The sequence below is a fragment of the Tamandua tetradactyla genome, chromosome 18 (genome assembly GCF_023851605.1).
Source record: "Tamandua tetradactyla isolate mTamTet1 chromosome 18, mTamTet1.pri, whole genome shotgun sequence".
NCBI lineage: Eukaryota > Metazoa > Chordata > Mammalia > Pilosa > Myrmecophagidae > Tamandua > Tamandua tetradactyla.
The window spans coordinates 7,320,956-7,345,049 of NC_135344.1; the positions used below are offsets into that span (position 1 = coordinate 7,320,956).

A 24,094-nucleotide genomic window follows, 5' to 3' on the forward strand; every position below is an offset into this window, starting at 1 on the left:
GAAGGATTTGTACAAGGCTCTTACCGCGCATTCCCTGGAAACGTCTCCTCTGTTTCAGAACAGCTCAAATGGGGACTTCACAAAAACCCAGCTTTGCGTGAAAAAGTCTCTGTAAATACACTCCTCAAAACTTTCATTCTTACGCTATCAGTCGCTTTTCAGTTCATTACAGTGTTATTAGTCAGTCTTCATAAAAGTGCTATGCATCTTTATTAAAAATGGAAGTTCACATCATTTTATGTGCCCATAAAAATGGGGGGTGGTGGCTTTGATTAATTCCTTCACACACAGTGAACTTTACACGCAAATTGGACAGTGTAATTCAATTCCGATTTCTGCAGATTTTTTTGTTGGTAGAAAATTGATATCATTCATATGTAATCATATTGCCTTTGCAAGAGATATTTAAGAAATAATATCCTGAGGTAATGATCGCACGACTTAATTATTAATACCGTACTTTCAGACACGGCCGCGTGCGTGCTTTTTATCAAGCTTGACTTCTATCAAAAAATATTTCTTCAATCTAAATTCGGTTGTATGCCACCAGCGTGTACATGCAAATTCGCTTTTTACATTTTTTTCTTTCCTTAACAGCTAAAGTGGCATTTCTAGGGTGATGGTTGGTTTTCAGGTTTAACAACTTAGCTACCAAAGTCCAAACTGGAGGGGACATAGCAGGGTGAGGTGTAAAATTCAAAGACCACCCCCCACTCCCCCCCAGCGCTAAATGCCAGGCAAAGCAACCGGGTCCCCTCAAATGAAGCACCTGCAGACCAAGAGGGGGTCCTGGCTTTGGACATATCCCTGAACACCTGTCCCCTGGACTTGTCCCTACCTGCTCATTAGAGGCCCCCGAGCCCCCCTAACCACTTCTCTGCAGAAGTCTGTCTTCTGGGGAACACCAGCCCCCTGTGCATCCCCAAACCCACATCTTCCTGTCCTTATGGGTTAAGGCGCTCCAGTTCCTGGAGTTCCCTTCCCCAGTGTCCTCAGCAACCCCCTCCCCGAGGGCCCCCATCTTGTTGGCCAGGGACATGGGTGGACCGGGTGGGACTCAGTCAGAGGAAATGTCTGGCAGGGGCAGGGAAAGCGCCCGGCCAGACACATGCCATGTGTCCTGGGCAGCTTTAGAAGGAGCGCTGCGTGGCCTGCGCTTGGGACAAGAAGAGGAGCTGCACCCTCTCTCCGGGACCCTCTCCCAGGACCCTCTCCCAGGACCCTCTCCCAGGACCCTCTCCCTGGGACCTTCTCCTTGGGACCCTCTCCCCGGGACCCTCTCCCCGAGGCCCTCTCCCCGGGACCCTCTCCCAGGACCCTCTCCCAGGACCCTCTCCCAGGACCCTCTCCCAGGACCCTCTCCCCGAGGCCCTCTCCCCGGGACCCTCTCCCAGGACCCTCTCCCAGGACCCTCTCCCAGGACCCTCTCCCAGGACCCTCTCCCCGAGGCCCTCTCCCCGGGACCCTCTCCCCGAGGCCCTCTCCCCGGGACCCTCTCCCAGGACTCTCTCCCAGGACCCTCTCCCAGGACCCTCTCCCTGGGACCTTCTCCCTGGGACCTTCTCCCTGGGACCCTCTCCCCGAGGCCCTCTCTCCGGGACCCTCTCCCCGAGGCCCTCTCTCCGGGACCCTCTCTCCGGGACCCTCTTCCGGAACCCTCTTCTCGAGACTCTCTCCCAAAGACCCTCTCCCCAGTACCCTCTCTTTGGGACCCTCTCCCAGGGACCCTCTCCCCGATGTGCTGGCACACGTGGATGAGACCCCGGGGAGCAGCAGCCCTGAACCCCAGAGAGGCTGGCCTGGGGGCCAGGTAGCCGGTGTCTTTGGGGGAGGTAGGGTGTGACAGTCAAGGCTGGCCTGAGCCTTGGGGCAGGCGCCCTGGGGCCCACGTGGACACATGCCACCACGCGCCGGCCCACTCTAGCCTGGACTCACAGGGTCTAGAATGCATTGCGGTCATGAGAAAACTCCCTGAGTAAAACACAGCCTTGGGGAAGAGGATAAACGAGGGGACGGCAAGCCTGTGGCACCCGCATCTCCCCACTGCTCTTCCAGATTAGGCTTGGGGTTTTCCAGGTGCCTTAGCAGGGGCACCGGCCAGTTGAAGTCCCTGCCTTGGGAGAACGGAAAGCAAGTTTCCAAGAGCGAAAGAGGAGGGCGGCTGGAGCCCAGGCCTTGGCCTGTCCCTTGTGCTCAGGGAGCCTGGTGAGCCACCCATCTCACCCAGGTGTGCATGCATGTGCACATGGCACACACACACACTCACACGATGCATACACACACACACAAACACATGCACACACATGCACCACACGCTTGCACACACAGATGCTCACATGCCCGCACCACACACTCACACACACATTTACACAGACGCAGGCATACACACATCACACATGCTCATACAACACTCACACATGCACCACGCTCACACACCTATACACAGATACATACACACACATACACACATGCTCACAAACATGTACCATGCACTTGCACACACACATTCACATGATGCATACACAAACATATGCTCACATACTTGCACAAACTCTCACACATGCACACATGCTCACACACTTACACAGGCTCGCATATACTAATGTTAATGTATACACACAAAGTAGCACATTCTCACACACAAGTGCTCACATACTCTCAAACCCTCACATGTACGCACCCACGCACATTCTTACACTTGCTCACAAGCACAGGCATGCCGTCATCTGACTGTGTAGCAATGTCCAATGTCCTCTCAGCAGGTTTCTTGCACCCAAATCCCTGCCTGCTTCTGCTGCTGCGTGGAGACCAACCCCGGCACACCCACCTGCCACATGTCCATGGCGCCCATGACGGGGTGGCACCAGGAGGCAAGGCCGGGCGCCGCTGGGCTGGCTCGCGCCCAGATCCCTCTCAGCGGCGGGACCACCCACCCGGCTCTCGGCCACAAACGCACCAGTGGCTGCGGAAGCCTGGGGTCCTGGAGACCGCACGGGGCTACGCACGCGACACCCTTTGCTCCGCGCCTCGGCCCATCCGGGACCTCTTGCCGCATGCCACGGGAGGGGGGGAGAAGGCGCGACCTCCGGGAGCCGGGGCTGTCGGTGTTTGGGTGTCAGTAGTCTGAGACCGTTTCTTTTTGGGGTGCTTTTGCTCCAGGCCTTTGAAGGGGGGGCTCTTCTGCTCCCTGAGCTGGCCCCCCTCTCCTCAGTGGGGCACCCAATGGACCAGGCGACCGAGCCCCTCCCGCCCCTTCCATTCTCAGGGCCCCGCCGAGGAGCTCAGGCCAGGGTGGAGCCGACTGGGCGAGGGTGGGCGCAGGGGGTCGCGATGCCTGGGCGGGGCCGTGGGCGGGGTCTAGGCAGGGCGCCGGGCGGGCCGCGGAGGTGCCCCTGGCCGGGCAGTGAGAGCCACCCGCCTGCAAGGGCCCTGGGGAGGCCGCTGGGTGCCAGGCCCCAGGAAGGCCCCGACGGAAGGGCTTCCCCGGCGCCCGTGGACGCGGCCTGGCGGGGAGGGACGGCCTGGCCCCCGAGCGCCCTGGCGGACACCGCAGGTACCGTTTCTCGGGGCCGTCGGTGAGGGGCGCTTTGGGGGTCCCCAGGACAGTGCAGCCTGGGAGAGGGCGCAGGCGCCAGGCTCCCCTCGCAGCCCTGGCTTGCTGCACCTTTGAGAAAATAAAATAAAAATCCCGGGAACGGCTTGGCACTTGCCGGCATTCCCGAAGCTCGTCTGAGGATCCGCCTGCCACGTGCAAGGGGAGCCGTTTCCACTTTGGTGCTCGGGGTTGTTGTTTCCACCCTGGCAACAGAATTGAATTCATCGCTGCGGCGAAACAAAGACAGCCCTGGGTTACACTGTAATTCACCGCGGGAGATTTACGAATATTATTTTCCTGTAAAATCCAGCATTTTCCCCTTTACTACTTGCAACCTGTAAGTGCCATAAAGCTGAGCGCAGAGCAGGATTTCCCGTCTCAGCCCGCGCCAAGCTGTGCGTGGGTGCCCGTGGGGGGCCGCGGTCCCAGTAAATCGTGCCTTTATGTTTAACTTGTCTCATGGGCTCCTCATGGCAAAACTTCATCAGTGGTTGCGTCCCATTTAAAGGGCTGGCAAAACCGCAGTTACTGCCACCAGAAGGTTGGCTGTTGCACAAAGTGCATTCAGTAGTTTTCTGGACATGGTAAGGGACACTTGCGCAGGTGTGCTTATAAAAGTGAACGAGTTCATCAGAAGCGGGGCCCAGGCAGAAGGCCACGGTGGACGAGGTTGGAAGCTCGCCCTCAGCGGTCATTTTTGAAGTTGGGACAATCTTTTCTGCCTGGAGAAAAAAATAACGCGTGGAGGGTCCCAGGGAGGTTTGGGCCACCCGACTCCTGCGCTTGTTGGCCCTGGAAGGAAGGTGGGGGCCATGGGAACCACCAGGAGCCCTCCTTAAACCCGTGCACAGAGCAGAGCCACGGGAGGGGCGCAAAACGGACCCACCCCGGCTCCCACCCCCCACACAGCCGCGTGACTTCCCAGAGCGGTGCGTGGCCCCCTCTCCTGCCCCCAGAGCTGGGGCCCCCTCGGGGCCTCCCTCCAAACACTTTGGCCAAGCTAAATAAGGAGAGGCAGAGCCTGGTGCGGCTTCTCCGTGTCGGTGTAGACACTGCCGCCACCCCGCAGATTTTAAGCAGGATTCTTTGAAAAAGAAAATCTCAGATTTGCTGTGAATTCCAACCAGGGAGGAGCTAGCAGATGGGCGACGTTTAAGTTACAAACCTAAGGGAAGCTTTTTGCATTAAAAAAAAAAAATCTCTTAAACTGCAGCTCTTAAAATAAAGAAAGATTTTCTCTTTTCCATAGTGACTCACTAAACCTTTATTTAGACAGTTGGTAAAAACACCACATCACATATTTCACATGTTTTTTTTATTTTTTTCACTGCTGCAACTTAAAACAGTATCATGTTTTTTCTTCTAGAGGGAAGCAGAAATCTACAGTAAGGCATTTTGCCTTTTTTTTTTTTTTTTAATGCAACCTAAATGTGCTGGGATGGTTAATGCTCCCGGCCAGCCCCAGGCTCGGCCCCCTCTGGTGCATGTATTAAGGAGAAGGATTAGGGCACTTCTGGGGCTCTGTGCCTTGTGTTCCACATCTCCCCACGATGAATTTTAATGCTCATTCAAACATACAACAAAAACATAATGATTTTAAATTCATCATTTTACTGTTCATGCCCATTTTTTTGTGTTGTGGTTCTTGCTGGTTAGCTGTATCATGAAAGGGAAACATCTCCCCAAAGCTGAGCTGGAGGGGTCCACCGTGACTCCATGGGGTGTGTGGGCAGGGCCGTGGGAGCCCACACCAAGCCAGCTCACTGCACCTGTACCCTCAGGAGCCTGCAAAAGGGGCTGGGAGGCCTTCAGGCAGGTGAGCAGGCCATCGTGCAGGTGAGCAGGCCTCTGTGCAGGTGAGCAGGCCTCTGTGCATGTGAGCAGACCGTTGTGCAGGTGAGCAGGCCTCTGTGCAGGTGAGCAGACTGTTGTGCAGGTGAGCAGGCCTCTGTGCAGGTGAGCAGGCCTCTGTGCAGGTGAGCAGGCCGTTGTGCAGGTGAGCAGGCAGTTGTGCAGGTGAGCAGGCCGTTGTGCAGGTGAGCAGGCCTCTGTGCAGGTGAGCAGGCCGTTGTGCAGGTGAGCAGGCCTCTTTGCAGGTGAGCAGACCGTTGTGCAGGTGAGCAGGCTCTTGTGCAGGTGAGCAGGCCTCTGTGCAGGTGAGCAGGCCTCTGTGCAGGGGAGCAGACCTCCAGCTTGGTGGCTTGACCAGTGTGTACCCAGAACACTCCAGACCCTTTCCCTCCCACCCCACAAGGACATCAAGCCCAGCACAAGAAAATTCTTAGAGAGGGAATTGTTCTCAGGAAGCAAGGGGCAAAGTGCGGCAGGATGTCCAAGGATCCGTGGTTGTCACCCCCAGCCAGTGACGGTGAGAAGGCCCTGAAGGTTGGGTTCACTTGCCCTGGCACTGATGACCATCAAGTGCCCGCCTCCAATGCTTCTTTATCTTCCAACACAGGTTTGGCCCTCACTGTACCCAGGACATGACCCAGAAGGAGAGGGTATGAAAATGGAGGAGATAGGCACTGCATGCTGGCTCCAGGCCACTGCCCCGCCTCTTCAAGCTTCAGTTTCCCCATCAGCAAAGGGGGCCTCCCCATCGCAGTAGAGCAGCGGATGCAAGTGCATGTGTAAGGGTGGAGCTGCTTGCAAGTCGAGGCACTCGCATCACACTTGCTCTTGTGTGCGGTGATGTGGCTGCCTACCCCATCCAGGACAAGGCTGCCATGCAGGCTTACACTGCAGCAGGCTGTGCCTGTTGACGTCTGTCCCCAAAGCAGGCCAGGCTCAAAACACAAAAACCAACAATTCCACCCATTTCTGCTGACAATCTAAAAGATTGAACATTGCAGCAAGGCATCTGGTGAACATTTCCGTTTCCAGAACATTCTTGATGGAGACACTGGCAGTGGTGGAAGAGGCCGTGCTTCCTGCACCTACCAGAGAAGGACTGGGTTCTGAGCCCCAGACTGGTGACTGCTCATCTCCTGCCTAGCTGGAGGCTCTTTTCGAGTGGGCCGTTGTTTCTGCAGCGGTTGGGAGCTCAGTGCATGAGCAGGGCTTCCTTTGGATGCTTTCACTTGTTCTGCTTCATCTCCCACTTCACTCTGGGAGGGAACCAGCAGAGAAAATCCCAAAGTCTTTGTTTCTAGTCAGGGCAGGACATGTTTTTGGAAGGGCCTCTGTGGGCCTGGGACAGACACAAACATGGAGCATGCATATAGGACACATACAGGGCACATAGAGCACACATATGAAGCATACATGCATGGAACCCATCCACATGGAACACATTAATGGACCACACACATGGAACACACAGAGCACACACCTACACGGAACACATGCCCATGGAACACATGACACACACGGAACACAGAGTACATGCCTACATGGAACACATGCATGAGCACACATATGGAACACACAGAGCACGTACATGGAGCACTCATAGAACACATAAATGGAGCACACTGAACACTTGGTACACACATGGAGCAATGTAACACACACATGGAAAATGTGTGGAGCACACATGGGACATAGAGCTCATGTGATGCATACATAGAACACATACATGGAATATACACAGAACACATGAAACACACATGGAGCACATGGACTGTGCACAAAACATATATGAAGATATGCTCATGGACACATGCACGAAACACCCGGAACACATGTATGGAACACACATGGAGCATACACAGAAATGCACAGAGCATGCATACATGGAGCATACACACAGAGCACACATGTGCAGCACAGAACACAGAACATATACATCCATGGAGCACACACATGGGACATAGAACACATGGGACACATACACAGAACACGTACATAGAATGTACACAGAACACATGGAGCACACGGAACACACACACAGAGCACATGACAGGCTCTGCTTTGGGGTATGGTCCTGGGAGTGAGCTCCCTTTAGCTTCCTCCTTCCCACCTGGCCCGTGGAATCCAGGCAGCGCCTGCAGGACCTCCCAAGCAGCTCACCACTCACACACTAAGCCCCCTGCAAGAGATGGAATGGCACTTTGAAGACCCCCTTCTCCATCTAGAAAGTGGCACTCACTAGAGAGAAAACTGGTTTCTGGCACCTGCAATTAAGTTCCTGCTCCACCCTGGGACTGAGTGAGGTCACTGTTTGGCTCTCCTTCCTCCCCCAGGCCCCAACTAAAGCCCCTGGGAACTGGCCAGGAGGTGGTGGCGGCGTGACTCTCCCGGGGGAGGCCTGGGTGTCCCTGACTGTGCAGTTTTCCCACTCAAGACCCCGCTGAGAGACAGGCGTGCCAGGGCTGCGCCTCGGTGTCCCTTCACATCCTGGGTGACCTTTCCCAACACAAAGGAACCCAGCCTCAATTCACCCAACCCAGAAGGGGCCCCAGCTGGGGCAGCTGTGCCATTCGGGGACCCCATCTCTGGCCAGCCTGTCCCCTCCCTGTTTCCTTTCATCCACTTACAAATGAATGACCCAATACTCTGGGTTTTCCCAGCACAGTCCCATTTCCTGTCATGCCTTAAGCAGGGCCCCCTCCCCTGCCACCCTCCTTTCTACCACATGGGCTCCCATACCCCAGGCCCGTTCCCAACATCCCTCTCATCCTCGCCTCCTGAACTGGAACTGCTGGAAAAGAAGGAAGCCTCTCTAAGACTGCCTCAACCGCCATGGCCAGCAGGCTAGGGACCTGGGAGGGACGTGGGGATGGTCGGCACCAGGAAGGAAGACACTCTCCAGGTGTCCAGAAGAGGAGAAGATGTCATGCTTCTCAAACAACAGACCTTCCCCTCTTACTTGAATAAATACTTGCGTGTTATTAATGTCAGAGCCGGCCTTTGTGCCTCAATAGGAAAAGGACTGAAATGTGTCCTTCGGAGGACTTTCAATGATTCATTGCATTTATCACATCATTTCTTATTTTCCTTCAGCCAGACATCCATGCTTTTGTAAAAATAGGGAAGTATTGTCAAAAGGGAAATGTACTCCTGTCCTCGCGGGTCTTTCCCGTAGGTGGACACTGACTGCCGCATACCAGGTCCTGACGATGATGGTACCTGACATCATGGCCCCCTTGAGCCACCACTGGTCCAGGGGCTGCTCTGCTCAGGACTCACGAAGAGCTGCAGAGCTCGTCGGAACACAGGAGGCCCCTGCCCGGCAGACTCACGCCTCCTTTTGGAAACTGGTGTTTAGGATCACGAGCTCAGCCCCTTCTGCTGTGGGTTTGCACTCACCGAAGTTCTCATGCTCTCCTGAAATGCAGGGTCTCTTGGTGAACTCTCCTCTCCCCTCTCCCTCAGCTTCCTGTCCACCACCTCACCGCGGCTCGTTTCCCCAGAGACGCGTGAGGCGAAGAGTGTTCTCAAATATGATTTCAGGTGGGCACGTGCCATTGTTTCATAGTTACAGGCATGACGTGACATGACGCAGTAACTGGGGGAATGCACGTCACAGAACAGCATGTAATTCTGCTCCTCCATCTGACCTGGTTAAATGGGGGCTATAGCCACTGTCCCCCCACTGTCCCCACCTTGTGCCAACACACAAACAAGTCTTTGCCTCAGCGGGATCCACACCTGGTGTTGCACACTCCAGCACTCTTGGAAGTCCTCATACCTGCTGTTGGGGAAACACTTGTGGGATTAGGTGACACACTGGGGATGGCCTGCTCCTTTTTACAGAGGCCACTGTGATGTGTGTCCCCAGCAGGGGCTCTGCCAGTCACCTGACACCATCACTGCCATGGGCACCCTGTGAGCTGGGAGCCTAGGAGAAGCTGCAGAGCTGAGAGCTGGGTAGGGGCCGCTCTGGGCAGGGAGGGGCTTGGGGGGGGCTGGAGACCCAAAGCCAGGCTGTGTTCCCCGCACACCACCCTGAGGGGTCAGCCTACTCAGGCCCAGGCTCAGCGACATGGTGGGGGTTCAGGGTGGGGGAACATGGGGGTTGGAGAGACTGGGCAGCCAGAAAGGTGCTGAAGGGGTACTGGGGGTTGCTGGGGCGGTAGCTTAGAGAGTACTGGGGTGCTGGGGTACTGGAGTTTTGGAGGCTGCAGGAGGTGCAGGTGGTGCTAGGGGGTTTGGAGATGCTGGGGTTATGTGAGGGTTTGGGGGGTACCTGGAGGTAACTAAGGGTGTGGGTTCATGCAGGGGTTCTGGGAGGGGTGCTGGGGTACAGGGGTGCTGGGAGAGGAGCTGGAGGTACCTGGGCATGCTGGGAAAAACTAGGGGTGCTGGGATTACCCAGGGATGTTGAAGGTAGCTGGTTGTACAGTAGTACTGGGAGGGGTGCTGGGGGTACCTGGGGGTGCTGAGGGCACCTGGTGGTACAGCAGTACTGGGAGGGGTCCTGGGGGTACCTGGGGTACAGGGGTGCTGGGAGAGGAGCTGGGGGTACCTGGGGTGTTGGGTTCCTGGGAGGGTGATGGGGTATGGGGTGGTGGGTGCTGGCTCCAGCCTCCTGTTTGGGGGTGCAGGGAGCAGGAAACCCAGCGTCCCTCCACGTGGGGCCTGGCACCCCAGGCCCAGCCTTCCCAGACAGACCCACCAGAACCTCATCTTCTCTGGTCGACTGCACGTGACAAATGTCATCAAAACAAGAAAACCCTGTTATCTTAGAGGTCATGTAGGACATAAATCCCTGCCCCTGGCCCTGCCACTGCTCCTTGTCCATCCATCCACCTCTGACCCAGGGTGATGGGGTCAGGGAGTTGGTGAAATAGGAATGGGAACAGCTGGGGGAGGCCAAATAGAGGGAAAGGGTCTGTGCCGGGCCCTCCCCTCCCTGCACCAGCTCAGGACCCATCTGCCTCAGCTGCAGACAAGGGCCCCCCAGTCACCCCATCTCAGCCAGCCTCACCCACAGCCTCACACATGCACAGGGCACACTCACAACTCTCCCCCCCATGAAGCAAACGTCCACACCCAGTTCAAGCACACTCACATCCAATTCACATTCACAAGTCACACCCACATGATTCACACTCATGCAATTAAAACAGACTCATAATTTACACTCACAACTCATACCTGCATGAAGCATACATCCCTAACAATTCACACTACAATTCACATTCACAAGTCACAGCCATACACGATCCACACTCATATACAATTCAAACACACACTCACACACAATTCACACGCAGAAGTCACACCCATACATGATTCGCACGGATAATTAAAGCACACACACATCACACCCAATTTACACTCACAAGGCACACCCATGTAGGATTCACAGCCCCACACAATTCATCCAAAACCAAACACATTCACACATGCAACTCAAATTTCACAATTCACACACTTGTATATAATCCATGCACAACTCACACATCCACTCATAATCACACTGACAGTCCCCCATACTCACAAGCACAATTCACAGTCACACACTTCACACACACGCAATCCACCCCCACAATTCATACTCACACCCTCACACACCCAACCGCACACTCTCACACACAGGCATGCTCACTGCCTGCTGCAGAGGCAGGAGGAGAGCCAGCGGCGGCAGGGGCTTAGGAGGCGCCATCTTTGAATGCCTGACCCTCAGGGTTAGGGGTGGGGGTGGGTGAGATGCAGCCTGGCGGGACACCCCCAGTCCAACGTATCCCGCCAGGACATGCCCGGGGAGGTCCCGGAGAGTGGCAGGGTCCCCGACTGGGGCTGGCATGGGACCAGGGGGCAACAGTGGCCCATGGAAGATGCTGCCCTTTCCTTGGCTCTGAGATGAGTCCGGCAGAAATCGGGCTGAGGCTGGAAGGAAGCTTTTCTCTTGCTGGGCTGTTTGAGAAGTTCTCCAGGTCCAGTGCGGTAGGGTGTAGGTGAGGAGAGCGTCTTGTTGTTCAGTGCTGTCAGGCGCACAGAAACTTTGTCTCGTGGCTTTATTTTTACAAAACCTACCGCCTGCCTTAGCATTTCGTTGTGGTAGAAGGCTCCACGGTAGCTGTTATGAGGAACTTGAAACTGTTGGCGGCCAGTGAAATGTGATTGCATCAATGTCTAGAAATAATTCTAATGCAGAGAATGAAGGACTCTGAAGCCACACTTGTAAGGGATTGCTGATAGTAATATATAAGCCTCCGAGGTAAAGTTCAAGTGGTGTGTAAATGTCACGGGCCCTGACACTCAGGATGCCATTTTACAGCACGCAGGGCCTGGTGGGCTCAGGATCATTCCATCTTGGTCGGCGCTGGTCACTGCGTGCCGACCTGGGCTGGGCTGAGTGAGCACGTGCGGCTTGCACCTGCACCAGGCACCCGCCCGCCCACCCGGGAGGCCGGGGAGCCAAGGCTCTGCTGGGCCCGAGCACCCCACTCCCAGCAGCAAGGAAACACCAAGGGAGACAAAACGAAGCCCTTCTGCTCGCATTGCTTCAGGCGGCAGCTCTCCAACAAGACCGTCCTCTGTGGGTGCTGGTTGCTGTTTCCAGCACCATGAGGTGTCTGGCTGTGGAACGTTCCATTTTCCGCCCTGCGGAGCTGACCCCTGCAGAGCTGACCTGGGCAGAGCTGACCCCTGCAGAGCTGACCTGGGCAGAGCTGACCCCTGCAGAGCTGACCTGGGCGGAGCTGATCCCTGCAGAGCTGACCTGGGCAGAGCTGATCCCTGCAGAGCTGACCCCTGCAGACCTGACCTGGGCGGAGCTGATCCCTGCAGAGCTGACCTGGGTGGAGCTGACCCCTGCAGAGCTGACCTGGGCAGAGCTGACCCCTGCAGAGTTTATCCCAGCAGAGCTGACCCCTGCAGAGCTGACCCCTGCAGAGCTGACCTGGGCAGAGTTGATCCCTGCAGAGCTGACCTGGGCAGAGCTGACCTCTGCAGAGCTGACCTGGGCAGAGCTGACCTGGGCAGAGCTGACCCCTGCAGAGTTTATCCCAGCAGAGCTGACCCCTGCAGAGCTGACCTGGGCAGAGCTGATCCCTGCAGAGCTGACCTGGGTGGAGCTGACCCCTGCAGAGCTGACCTGGGCAGAGCTGACCCCTGCAGAGTTTATCCCAGCAGAGCTGACCCCTGCAGAGCTGACCCCTGCAGAGCTGACCTGGGCAGAGCTGACCCCTGCAGAGTTTATCCCAGCAGAGCTGACCCCTGCAGAGCTGATCCCGGCACAGCCCCCTGAGTGCAAACCCCACACCCTTCAGTGGCGGTCCTCCTGGGCTGACCTCTTGGTCCTCTCTCAGGCCACCAGCTTGTATTTTGGTGTAAGTGGAAGCAGTCCATTTCCATGTAATTGGACAAGCATTTCTTGAGCACCTGCTCTCTCAAGGGCTGTGTTTGGACAGCGTCACCCAGTTGCCTCTGAGTGAACAGTCAGTAATGAGGACAGACCCCAGGCTCCATGGCTTGGGACCAGTGTTTCTGGTCCTCACAGACACATCGCTGTGCGTGACAGCCCCCCAGTGTGAATGGCTGCAGGCGCTGGAAGTTGTGCAGGGTATTTAGTTGGCCCACTGTGTGTGTGTGTCATTGGCAACAAGGTGGCACTGAAAGGCAGGAACACCGCGTGCCGCGCCGGTGATGATTGCAGCCTGCAGAGCACCCGTGGCAGTGGCTGGGCCGCAGGGGGGCAGTGCGCAGGGGCAGGGAAGACACTCGCTGATGCATCCAACACTCCCCGTGTGCACCACGCTGCAGGGGGACGCAGAGCTGCGCCGAGGGACCCATGGCTCAGGCAGCTCAGCTTCCAGGAAGAAAACTAAGAATGCCAAATGCCCCTTGGCAGGAGGGGATGCAGTCAGCAACACAAAGTCCAGAGAAGAAATCAGATGTGGACTTCCAGCCTAGACCAGAGGAGTGCGTTTCTCACCCTCATTTGTCCCGTGACTAATCAGGTCAGCATAAGAAGATTCCCAAACATGAGGCAGGGCGCACAGAGCAAACCACAACCTTCTGGATTATTTTAATCCAACTGTCCTAGCTCAGAAATGTTCCGTAAAAAAATAAAAATAGAAAAACCTTGTCAATTTTGAGCATGTGTTCTGATTTATTTAATTCCTTTACAACTTTCAATAGGGCTGCAGATGCAAAGGGAAATCTGGATAGCTGTGAAAATCATGGTGATTCCTTGGCTGCAAATAAAGTGTGCTTCTCAAGAGCGGCTCACAGTGAGCTCATGTGCAGCACCACGTGGGACCTCGCAGTTCCCAGCCGCGTGATCAGATCCAGCCCACATGGCATTCGGCCTGGAAGGTTCCAGCAACTTCCCCACATGGCTGCGATTCCAGCTCGTGCTCCGGTGACTCCAAACGGCAGAGCCCCTCGGGCTGAGTTTGCTCCTGGTGAACCCAGAAGACACTGAGATGGACAGGCTTGGCGGCGACCCTTGCCTGGAGCCTGCAGCCTGGCCAAGAGGCCGCCCAGCGCTCCTATCCCTGTGGGGGGCAAAGGCGTACCCACAGCTCGCGGCCCGGCGGCCTAGACCTGAAGCGGATGCTGGCCAGGACGGCGGCACCCCTGCTTGTTTCCAGGCGCAGCACAGCCCGCTGTGGCCTGCACACCCGCCAGCAGTGCCAGGGGAGAGTGTAAGCGACTGCGGGGCACCGTGAAACTGCTCCTCTGCAGCCACAGCCAGTGCCACAGCCGCCCGTCACCTTCAAGGGTGGCGCCGGGGTCCTGCGGCTCGACCCCAACAGCCAGATGCCTTATGTCACCAGTGACCAGCAGGTGAGACCCCGCGATGGCAGGCGCTCACTTCCTGGCTTTTCTATGGGGACAGGAGAGAATGGACCCCGCAGCCCCCTGCACCGCCACACGGTGGGAGCTGGAGGCCACGGGACGAGGCACAGACACGGTGAAAGGAAGGAGCAGCTTCCAGCTCATCGGCTCGTTCATGAGTTGGCTTTGCCACGACATCTCTCTCCACCGAGGGCCTGCAATTCCACTGCCCTGGGGGAACCTGTGCCCCTCCCAGCACAGGCACGATGTCTGCGTTTGTGGCCGAACCCCAAAAATATTTCCTTGGGTTATTACCAATAATAATGTTTATGTTTTTAGCCTCTCCTATTAGAGGTGCTAAAATGCTCTCCTGACAAGCTCCAAATTACCCCTTTCATTTCCTCCCCGAATCTAAAGGGGCTGGGCGAGGGAGGGGGCTGGGAGTCTGCTTTCTGGTTGAAAAACTAAAACCCAGTGTTATGGAGAAATCACCCTTTCCCTCGAACAGAGCAAGCACCCAAGCTCCTAGGTCCGCCCTGCCCTGCCCCACCTCCCGGACACTTCCCGCCCCCCCACCGCCTGGGGACTCTCCAGCCCCAGCCCTAGAACCCTCCCAGCCCCTCCCTTCCCCCGTCCCCCCCCCGCCACACAGAGGCCCCGATGCCCTTTTAGCAGCCGGGATCTGGCCACCTCCAGCAGGCGCCTACGGGTTCTGGGGGGCGGGGGGCGCTGCAACCAGGGGCCCCCGGGAGGGGTGGGGGCACAGCAGGGCCTGGTGTCCGAAGGCCAGCTTTCACAGCAGAGTAGGGGGGGCTCCAGGTGGGGGTGGCGCAGGCCCGGGGCCCCTGGGGGTTCTGCCTCCTTGGGAAGCCCCAAGCCCCCTCCCCCGGCTGCAGGCCCCACGGGGTGAGACTTCAGGTTTGGCACCTGTTCCAGGCCCTTCTTGATGAAAAAAAGGTTGTCTTCATTAAGCGCATTAATATTCATGCGGCATGGTAATTTTGACACAGAAAAGGTCTCTGTAACCTTTTCTGTGTGAGAATTTTTTACTTCTCAAGGAAATTACGGTCCAGCAATGGCTTAATTAATGCCGGTTCCTTCGGCAGGTTTTGAAGGGCTGTCAGTTTGGGCTGTGCAGGGACCGGCAGGTGGGGGCCAGGGCGGCGGCAAGGGAGGGGAGCCAGCCAGGGCCCCCCAACCCCTGCAGGCCGGGGGCCGGCCGTGCCCCTGCAGCCCTGCGGATGTCACCGGCAGCATTCCCTAACGCGGGGTCGTTTATCATTGGGCTGGAGGGCACAGCTTGAATTAATAATCCGGTTCTCACCTGGCGTATTTATTCTTTTTATTATCACGATTTAGTTCCTAATCCGTTTGGCAGGCTGGGGATGCGGGGAGAGCTTGTGGCAGCTCCTTGCTGCCTGGAGGGAGCCCAGAGAGCCCAAGAAAGCCGGCCTGGGGGCAAGGGAGACCACCCACTCCGGCTGCCCCAGCACCCAGCTGCCCAGGCTCCTTTGGCTTTGAGACTTGGGGTGCTGCTGGTCCAGGAGCTCTGTCCACCCCCTGTTCCCCTCCCCATGGCTGAACATCTACCGGAGGGTCTGCAGTGGGAAATGTCATCCCAGGGCTAGGAGGGGAGGGAACTGGAGACGGGGAGCCCCCTTTCCCTCCATAAACCTAGGTCGCACCCCTCGCTTCCCTCTGCTGGAACGTTGCCCGGTCACCCACACAGCTGGGCCGCCATCTGATTTCTGGAAACTCCAGCGGCGACTGGCACGTTTCTCTGCAGCATTCTGTGTTGGGCCATGAGAGACGAAGCCTTCCAGAGCTCCTGAAAGCCAGAGGGCTTTGGGACCACAGGAGCCTCTGATGGCATGGGCAGAATGGAAGCTTCCAGAAGGCTCAGGATCCAGGCCTGCCTCCTTGCACACAGGTCAGGGTGGAAAGACGTTTGCTGCTTCAAGGGCCCAAGTGGAGACGAGCGAGAGTGAAAGGTTAGTTTCCAGCTGCAGAGAATAAATCACAGTGTTTCTACTGCAGGAATATACTGGTGAGCCCAGGCACATGATTTAAAGCGAAACCCCGACTCCCTGGCTGTTTCCCTGAACTCAGACCAATGACTCCATTAGCCAAAGAATTCAGCATTCGAGTGGGGAAAAAGGAAAGCCTGACTCCCGTGATTTGTGTTGCCCCTGCCTGGTCTTCTCCTTGATCAAAAGGGATGGAGACATGAGGGGGAGGTTGTCGCGGGCACACGGGGCGGGGGGGGCACGGGGGGGGTTTCCTGGGAGTCGTGGCCATGGCCTTGTGCACCTGATGCTGGCCCACGGCTGGACATGCAGCAGCGGGGGTGGGGAGCTGGTGGCCCCAGCTCGGCGCCCTGGGGAGCCACGGGGGCCAAACCCAGGCGCCGTGATTCGAGTGGAAACTCGGCTCCCCAAGGCCCCGCCGCAACGTGAATTCATGTTTTCACAGCCTGATAAAAATCTTCCCAAGAGGAAGAAAGGGTTCCCCTGCCCCCCACCTGCGCTAAATTCTCCAGTAAACAAAGTAAGTGCAGACCAGAGAGCTGCGCGAGTGCAGGGTCCAGGGTGGAAGGCTCCGGAGGTGTCCCCAAGAGCACGAGTCAGCCGTACGGCTGCATTTCTAATTGCCAAGAAACCGGACGATGTAAGGCTTGGCCTGCCGCAGGGGGACGGAACGGCACCCCCCAGCTGGGCCATGAATGCCCGGAATCGGGAGGCACAGAGGGGTCGCGGGAGGCGGTGGGGCTCGGGCACGGCGGAGCGGACAACGCAGGAGGCTGAGCGGATACGAGTGTGCAAATAATAACACAGTGTCCCAGCGTACAGGAAGGCTCTGAAATACCTCCTGCCCTCTAGAGAGAGACGACCAGGACCTGGGCAGGATTTGGGGAGTCATATTTATGGGATTGTGAAGAGGCTGTGATATATTTACTATCCCCCCACCATAACACCCCCCCCCAAGCCCATCCTCCTCCCACCTGCTCCTTGTCATTCAGTTTCACCCACACGGTCCCCGCATTGCCTGAAGTCCACTGCCAGGGCTCGGGGGATGCTTACTGTCCTGACTCAGTCCTCTCGTTTCATGGGTGACAAAACTGGAATTTTGGCACGTGAGGGCCAGGGGCCCCTGAGATTCCCAGCGTGGAGCTTTGCTGCCACCCTCTGCTCGCTCGGGGGGGTGGGAAGGAGGGAAGTGGGGTCTCTCCTCTGGGTCTAAGCAAGGGGAGGCCAAGGGGAGACATTGTAACTCCAGCCACACGGTGTGTCTTGCCCACATCAGCTGCTCTTTTATGGGTGCAGCTGACTGGTCACCTCCCCACACGGCGACAGGAGCCTGGGAGGTACACACGACCCTCTGCGCCAAGGGAGACAGTGACAGGGCTCGGAGCACACCTGGGCTGCAAACGGAGCCCGGCTGCGTTTGTTACAGACCCGACGTGTGAGGGGGAAGCAGGGGGAGCCTCGGGCTGCTGGAAGGTCACGCAGGAACGAGAGCCAGGGTCCCCATGGGCTCTCTCCCCAACCCTATGCTGTGGGGCCCCACCTGAGGCAGGCTTGGATCCTGGGTCTCTTGTCCCGGGGGTCAGGTCACCTCCTGGATCGGGCCGAGGCCTGGGAAGAGGGTCAGAAGGCAGTGTGGGACAGGCAAGCAAGCCAGCATGGTGTCAAGTCTGGGGAGCAGAGAGAGAAAGGGGGTATGGGAGCGTAGAAGTGGGGTACATGCTGTTGGTTGTCTGCCCCCATTTTCCTGATGAATGGACTCTGACTTGGCTCAGTGTTGGGCACAGGTCTCTTGATATTGGGGAAGGCAGGGCCCTTCCCCAGGCCCTAGGAGTGAGAGTGCTCCCCTCCCCAAGCTGCTCTGTGACTGCTCTGGGAGCAGGCCTGTGACCCAGGTCTGCCCAATGGGACACGTGGGGAAGGTTTACAGAAAAGAATTTCTTACCAGGTGAAGCGATGGGGCCTCTTAAGAGCCCATCCCTTTCCCTGCCCCTTCTTCCAGGGGGGGTGTGATGTCTGGAGCAGCAGCAGCCATCCTAGGGCCTTGAGACGATAGTCATGACGTCACAAAGCAGAGCGCACATAACAGACGGCACTGCTGGAGTGCTGCCCCCGCTGTGCAGCTGCCCACCTGCTTGGTGTCACCTGAGCTGACTGGTTTACCCCTTATCCCCTCTTAACCAAGTATTGTGTGACAGGAGTGGCTGTTCTATTGCCAGCAGAGCCCCAGGAGAGTGAGCTGATGGGATACTGTCAGAGCGGGGGGCTTTGGCTGTGGCGGAGACGGCACCTGGGAGCACGTCCAGTGAACGCATGTTCTGGTTATGCAGCCTGAGAGGCCTGATCGGAGCTGCCACCACACCTCCCAGCATGGACGCCACGTGCCAGGGAGAAGCAGGACGCCACGTGCTGGCCGCTTGGGGTGACTGGGTGCGGAGGGGCTCGCCAAGGTCCTGGAGAAAGGGGTGGGGGCTAACCAGACACTCAGAGGAGGGAACACAGGTCCTCCAGCTGTTCCAGGGTCAAAGGGGAGGGCATGTCCTGGAGCCAGGCCAGAGGGGCTGCCCAGGTGGGGCCCAGGGCAAGGTACCAGAAGATGCTCTACTGGGAGGCCCGGCCTATAGGGTGGGTGGAGGGTCTCAGGCCCACCTTGGTGAGCAGTTCTAGAAAGTTCTCCACGGGGCCGGGAGGGCAGTAGAGGGGGTTAGACGGAGCGTGATGAGACCCTCCCCAGGCCTCTCTGCAAAGTGGGGCACTTCCGTCTGGACCCCGACTTCCTAGGGTGCCGGCGCCTTCCCTGCCGTGCTGTGTGAGGACGTGTGCCCGCTGTGCATGGTCTGAGGACTGGTTGGTTCTTTCTCCGCTTCCAGGGCCGGGGAGGTGGGGGGTCTGCTTCCCAAGCCGGGGACTCCCCTCTGCCCCCTTAATTTTGTGTACAGATCACGTGACCTTTTCCCAGCACCGTGCACTTGTGGCCAAGAACTCGGGGGCTCAAAGGAGAAGGGGCGGGTTCTGGGTCCCGCTGCCCTGCCCTGCCCGGGGCAGCTCGGGGCAGGGGCAGCGGGGGCCCCGCAGGTGGCCGGCTGCCGAAGGGAAGCCCTCTGTCACCCGCCATGGTGGCCCCAACCCCGTCACAGCTGGAAGGCTGCACGTCGCATGTAAGGCGTGAAATAAAGCATCATGGATGCCAGTGCTGTCTTTACTTTCAAAACCTTTCCAGAAGCTTTCCCCTATTTTAGTTTCAAATAATTTTTGTAAGGCAGGTGGCACTTCACAACTACCAGGGGGACCCTGATAGGGTGACAAATAGACTCATATTCTGGGTTCATGCTTATAAACTGCGGGAGTGCCGCAACAGCTCAGGGAGGCTTAGTGGCCATGTGTCCTGCCAAGCCCGTGCCCTGTCCCCCAAGCAGGGCCCAGCTCACAGCACAGCCCCCATGCGTGGGAGGTGGGATGGACTTCTCACCTGGGGAGTTCTAGTAGGGAGGTGGTCCCGGAGGGGCAGGCAGCCTGTCCTTCCCCGACCTGGTCTTCTCTGCCCCTCCCCCCCAATTCTGACCTCTGAGGCTACTGCCCAGGTGCTGCCCTAAAATCATTTTTGTTGAACAAAAGGAACATCTGGAGCGAAGAGCTGACCCCCCAAGGCCTGGCGGGAGTGAGGGGCTCCCTGGGGTGTGCGATCCCACAGGCTCGCAGGCGCCACGGGTCAGCCCTGGGGTTGGGTCAACCCCAAGCAGCAGCACAGTAAGGCTGCAGGCAACGTACAGGTAATCCCCAGGTAAGGTGGTAGTGGCCCAGGTAAAGCTGCAGGTGACAGTAGAGGAAGTGCACAGGTAAGGCTGCAGGAAATGGTACAGGCAATGCACAGGGAAGGTAGCAATGGCACAGGGAAGGTGGCTTAAGGGCACCACCTCTCTCTCTGCTCCCACCCTCCGGTAGGTTTCCCTTGAGTCCCACATGCATCCCGAGACCTCGTCTGTTTCTAAACAGATGATTCTCAACCTGTGTCATCCTCAGCCTTCTCCTCCTCCGGCCTGTCTGGGGCTCCGCCACCTTTCCCTGACAGTCTCTTCTGAATCCCACACTCGGTTGTACGGAAATCAATTGTGGATTTCAGGGCTGGGCTGCCCTCTTCCCGACACAGCCGCCGCAGGTTGCTGATTCCCTCCCCTGCCAGCCTGCCCACGGGCTTGGCTCGGGCTCTGGGGGTTGCTGCAATTCCGCCAGCACGGACGGAGCACCTCCTCCCTGCCCCGACCCTGGGGACAAACCCGGGTGAGGCACAGGACCCTCGGTCACGGCGGTAAAGAACCCCGTGGAACGGGGGATCAAAGCAGAGAGCCCTTCGGATCCGCTGGCCCCAGCCTCCTGTTGCACGTGTGAACACCCCAGGGCGCAGGGCACTGCTCACAGCCATCTGGCTCAGAGCCCGCGTGCAAGGCCTCGGGCCCAGGTCTCCCTGAGCCCCCAGCCCCAGGCAGGCCCACAGGACTGCAGCACTGTGGGAGAGAAAGGAGAGCATGCAGGGACATGTCCGTCCTGGTGACTCTCGAGTCCTGCCGATTTGCTCTGCTTCCTTTGCAGTTAGAAATCCCGTAGGCATCAGAGGTCAGGAAATCATTTAACCCCCACACATTTATTGGTAGGTTCCTCTTCACCCCAAGCTTTCTGAGTGCTCAACACAGGACGTAGCACACCTTTAAAAGTGATTCCAGTGAAAAAGGGTTTACCACATAAGGTCTGAGCAAGTATTCTTCAAGGTAATGCAAAGTAAACACATTCTGGTCATTTTAATTCCAACCCTGTCATATTTACTCACTGTTTTCTAATTTCTTGGGGAAAAAGATCCTTGTTTAATTTGCACCACTTTCCCTCTGTTTGTTCTCTGCCGGCCGCCCCAGCTGCTGGGATGTTGGACTTTTCACTTGCTGGTTCAGATGCTCGTATGACACATCCAACCTTTTAAATAAGTCATTCATTTTTCTTAAAGGTTGGCTGTGTCATCGTGTTGTGATGTACCCAATTTTTAAAAAATAACTGTTTATTTGATGTCAGGTATATCAAACATGAAAATAAATGTGACTTGGTAGAACATATTGCAAAAATTTGATGTGACTGGTTTGGATCTACACAAGTCAGTTGCTCAGTGAATTGAGAATATGTTGACCAGGCTCAGGGAAAAATTGAAAATTATGTAGCACCCGTTTCCCCATATCACAGGTTCTCCTTTCCGTGGCTGTCCTGCCCCTCTCTGTGCCCCTTTCTCGCATCCTGCTGTTGACCACAGTTTCCTCCTCTACGTCCACACCTGGCTCCTGGGAAAAAGGCTCAAGTCAGTCTTTTACAGTGTTGTGTGGACGTCCCTGCTGAGCCCTTGGTTCCTGGAGGATCTGTGAGTCAGGGCAGGACAGGACTACCACTTATCCTTTTATCTCCAGTGCCTCTGACTGAGCCTGGGATACAGCAGCTTCATTCGGTGAACGAAGGTCCAGGATTATCTGTATTTTGAGACTTACCTCTAACAAAGCAATGAAAACTCAAAGATATATCAAGCAGATGTATGAAACAAGGTATGGGAAGGACAAACTAAACTCCGATATAATGAGGCAGACAAGACAGGTAGAATATGGCAAATGAGCCCCAATCCCGAGAAGATTCCATCCAGCTCAGCCCACAGTGGCCCTTGCTTTCCTGCTTTAAGGCACAATTGCAAGTTGGGGTTTCACTTCCTTCTGAAGGCTATGGATTTGGACGTGTCTGTGTAAGAGTTGGTCTTTCATAATACGTGAGTAGAGCATCATGATAAGGTCTTTCATATTTATTGTAGAAAGCTTGATATGGTGTTGAGCATTATCAGACTCTTATATACATGTAGTGCATAAGTTGGGAGCATCTCAACATTTCCACTGTCAACTGGTGAACTCATGGTGAGATGACACCGGCACATAGTGACGTAGCACTCACTTACTATCCCAAATACTCCTAGCTTATTGGCACCACTAGCAGGTAGCTCCACCCACAACTACTAGGCCTGTACTATGGCTTAGAGGAAACAGCACTATCGTACCTTGTTTCCCTGCAGGAAAGCTTGACCAGCAAATTAACTTGGGGACCTTCCTTACCCATATGAGGCAGAAGTCCCCGAAGTACAGTTTCACTCTGTCCCCACTGCTGATGAGTGTGCAGGAACCAGACAGTCCCGTGTGGACAGTTCTCCTCTGATGCTCTGCTCTAGAAGCCAATAGAAAATTGTGGACATACTGAAGTTCAGCAAGTTAAAGCCAACACCCATGGAATGAATTCCAACAAGGAATATGAACTATGAATTTGCCAAATGTGAGAAACTCCACACATCCACCAGAAAAGAAAAAGATAGACATGAACGCATTAAAATGGTTGTCTATGGGGGGGGGGGGCACAGGGCGGAGATGGAGAAAAAGGGAATGAACTTCAAACCAACCAAACCAGAGAGGCCTCACGTGGACCAACGACAAGATGGTGCCATGCAGCGAAGGGGGTGGCGAACGCAGCCCTTCTCATGTGCGGTGAAGAAACAGGCAAATTATACAAAATCTAAAGGAGCAGATCAGTAGACTGGGTTAAAAAAAAAGCAAGGTCTATGTATCTGCTGTCTCCAGGAGGCACGATCGAGGTTCAAAGACGCAAAGGCGAAGGTGACAGGCTGGGAGGAGAGACCCCGCGCTCACAGCAGCCCTGAGAGCGGTGCACACTGTGTCTGTAGTAGACAAACTTTATGTCAAAAAGTGCTGCCAGAGATCAAGAGGGACACTTTACCGTGATAAAACAATCCAACAGGAACACATAACTATAAACTCCACGCACCTAGAAACAGAGGCCCAGAAGGCACAGAGGGAAACGGACAGCGTGGCACGGAGTAGACAGCTGGCTGTGGACAGCTGAAGCTCCAGGACCCGCTTTCCATAAGGGCCAGAACAACCAGGAAGAAGGCGGACAAGGAAATAGGAGGTAAGTGATGGCAAAGGTGCAGCCCGTGGGGCGGTGGCTGCCGGGGACCCTCCTGAAGGTGTGCAGATGCGCTCACTAGGTCAGGACCATGCAGGGGCACAGAGTGTGCCATCCCACAGTCCGGAACTGGAAGCCCTCGTGCCCATCAGCCGTGGCCTGGAAATGCACAATACCAGGTTGTGAAAAGTCATCAAACGATGCCCTTGCCATTGGTGCCCACTTCTCTGTGTGTGTGTACATGCATGCACATGTATATGCCTTTGTGTGTGCACACATGTGTGTACGCAAACATGTGCATGTGCACATGTGCGTGCACACATGTGCCTTTGCATGCGTGCATGCGCATGCATGTGTATGCCTTTCGTGTGCATGTGTGTACACATGTATATGCCTTTGCATGTGTGCATGCATGTGCACTGTGCATGTGGCTGTGTGCATGCATGGCATGTGTGCATACATGTGTATGCATGTGCCTTTGTGCATGTGCACACAGGTGTACACATGTGTGTATAGTATTTTTATAAAATGTTAAGCATGGTGCAGGGACACCCGCAAGCTTCTGTAACAAGAGTTGCCAGATGTTGAAGAGGGAACCCATGGGTCACTGTTTTATTCAGTATTTTGGAAGGTTGGTCTGGTGTTTAAGCTGTTCCCCTGACCTGAGAGCTGCCTTCCTCCGACTTTAGAAACACTAAGGAGCCGTGGCCATGGTGTCCATGGCCATGGAGAGGGGGAGGGAGGGGCTGAGGGCTGCACCTGGGCGGGACCCATGCGGAGGCCCAGGGAGGGAGGGTAAAGGTTGGTGGCGGCT

The 24,094-nt window shown here is 56.2% G+C and overlaps 2 long non-coding RNA genes across 3 annotated transcripts; one reads left to right on the forward strand and one right to left on the reverse strand.

Moving 5' to 3' along the window:
- Positions 1 to 15,588: 15,588 nt before the first annotated feature.
- Positions 15,589 to 18,367, reverse strand: LOC143662506 (uncharacterized). The gene is made up of 3 exons (XR_013165364.1): positions 18,239 to 18,367; positions 17,837 to 17,963; positions 15,589 to 16,272 (listed from the first exon to the last, which is right to left on the reverse strand). It is a non-coding gene; the product is annotated as an uncharacterized LOC143662506 (long non-coding RNA).
- Positions 18,368 to 18,384: 17 nt separating this feature from the next.
- On the forward strand, positions 18,385 to 19,876 carry LOC143662507 (uncharacterized). Of its 2 annotated transcripts, none has more exons than XR_013165366.1 (3): positions 18,385 to 18,723; positions 19,028 to 19,140; positions 19,233 to 19,876. It is a non-coding gene; the product is annotated as an uncharacterized LOC143662507 (long non-coding RNA). The 2 variants fall into 2 exon arrangements; XR_013165365.1 differs by having other exon boundaries at positions 19,075 to 19,140.
- The last annotated feature ends 4,218 nt before the right edge of the window (positions 19,877 to 24,094 follow it).